Here is a 2,172-nt window from a genome sequence, read left to right on the forward strand (position 1 = left end):
GGGGGGGTGTGCTTGCAAACCAACAACCTCAGGTAGGGGACGGGGGGAGAGACGCAGGGCTTGTGGACCACCACGAAAGAAGGAGCGTCACGAATCAAACGACCCGAGAAGAAACCGCAGTCAAATCAGAGCACGAGCTTGGAGATAAGCAGCCAGGAGAGGAGGGGGGAGAACCGCGGGCCTGACCACCAAAGTGCCTCGAGAGATCAGCGAGTGAGGCTTCCAACCAAAATCGCCATGCCTCTCTGCCTCCGAGCTCTCGCCGCTAGAAATGGGGAACGATCCAGTCAAAGGCAGCTACAGGGGGAGAAAAAGAAAAATTCAAAGTAAAAGAGACATGTCGACCAGGAGACGCGACCCGCGATCTTAACGGGTCTCCCGGAACAGTGTACGGGCCAGATAACAACAAAAACAACCCGCGCGCTGGGGAAGGAAAGTACTGCACGAATCGCAACAGAGGGATCGAACGAACGAGAAAAACGGATGAAAGCGATGAAATTTAGCAATCCCGTTTAATAATGTCTGTCACCAGGTCAACCTCGTTACCACGATGACATGATACGGTTTGGTGTGTGCTTCCTCATTTTATGCATCAGCTCATCAACCTTCTTATAGGCCCTACAGCTGGCAATGCCACCTTGTTGCACTCTTGTGATACACCGCCTTCACCGTCCGTCCATTAGCTATGTCGGTTTTTCCTCTCGGTTTGGAGCATGAAGATGTCAATCTCTCACATCTCCAACATTAATTACCCCACCCTCAAAACCCTAATATCGCATGGGCATGGTCAACGGATCAGCGACACGGTTGATGAACGCGATGAAGAGAGTGCCAATCACCTTCATGAGGTCCGACGTTTTCACGTATTCCCAATATAGTATTCCCTATGTAAAGAAATATAAGAGAATTTAAATCACTACTTTAGTGATCTAAATGCTCTTATATTTCTTTACAGAGGAAGTGTCTCTCTTCTTCATTTATTTAAAGGGCCAGGCCTCTAGCAGAAAATACACATTTGGCTAGAGGGATGTAACAATATAGTGTACTGCATTACACAGGGAGTAATGGTGTCAGCAAGAGCAATTTCTTTTTAGGGCTAGCAATTTCATTTTCATTTTCGGTGAACAATTGTTTCAAATTTCATCCATACTCCTATTAGTAGACTCCGTTTAAAAGCAGGCGAACCTATTGTGTCTATGTACTTTTAATGTGAACTCATTTGTAGCATACTGATATTCTAAAAACAGGGTACAGGTGTCCCTCTGGGCTGAGCTAACACAACCGGGTGGAGAGGTCCACTAGTCAAAGCCTTTCCATGGGAAGTCAAAAGGCTAGATCTCGTGGTCAACCGCTCCAGGGTTAGGCGGGACGGGGGCCCTGGGGGTAGCAATGCCACCGGAGGGTCGCACTGGGCCCTCATACATGCGGGGTGGTGTGGTGGCATGTCCGAAGAGGCGGCACGCATCTACGGGGTGTGACCTCCTCATGGACAGCGCCGCCGCCGGCACCTGGAGGGAAAAAACGGACGCGTCGGGTCTATACGGAGTGGAAGTTGCTGTGGGTTTGGCCCGAATGTTGCTCCCAGATGTTCCTATGGGTTGACCTAACACAACCGGGTGGAGAGGTCCACTGGTCAAAGCGCGTTCGTGGAAAGTCAAAGGGTTATATCTCGTGGTCAACCGTCCCGGCGTTAGGCGGGACGGGGGCCCTTGGGGGTAGCAATGCCACCGAAGCGTCGCACCGGGCCTCATACATGCGGAGTGGTGTTGTGGCATGTCTGAAGAGGCGGCACATATCTCTTCGGTGTGGCCCCCCTCACGGGCGGCGCCGCCGCCGACACCAGGAGGGGGAAACGGACGTGTCGGGTCTACACACAGGTGATGTAGCTGTGGGTTTGGCCCGGATGTTGCTCCCAGGTGTCCCTCTGGGATGACCTAACACAACCGGGTGGACAGGTCCACTAGTCAAAACCCGTCCGTGGGAAGTCAAAGGGCTATATCTCGTGGTCAACCACTCCAGGGTTAGGCGGGACGGGGGCCTGGGGGGTAGCAATGCCACCGGAGCGTCGCACTGGGCCCTCATACATGCGGGATGGTGTGGTGGCATGTGTGAAGAGGCGGCACACGTCTTCGGGGTGTGACCCCCATCACGGACGGCGCCTCTGCCAGCACC

At 53.1% G+C, this 2,172-nt stretch overlaps 1 long non-coding RNA gene across 1 annotated transcript in view; it reads right to left on the bottom strand.

Moving 5' to 3' along the window:
* The window catches only part of LOC119278607, a 4,274-nt gene extending 3,966 nt beyond the window's left edge, over positions 1-308 (bottom strand). Inside the window, exon 1 of the long non-coding RNA XR_005137891.1 lies at positions 28-308. This is a non-coding gene — a long non-coding RNA (uncharacterized LOC119278607). The remainder of the gene's footprint in view (positions 1-27) is intronic.
* Between the last annotated feature and the right edge of the window lie 1,864 nt (positions 309-2,172).

Source organism: Triticum dicoccoides, chromosome 3B (assembly GCF_002162155.2).
Source record: "Triticum dicoccoides isolate Atlit2015 ecotype Zavitan chromosome 3B, WEW_v2.0, whole genome shotgun sequence".
In the NCBI taxonomy this organism is placed as follows: Eukaryota; Viridiplantae; Streptophyta; class Magnoliopsida; order Poales; family Poaceae; genus Triticum; species Triticum dicoccoides.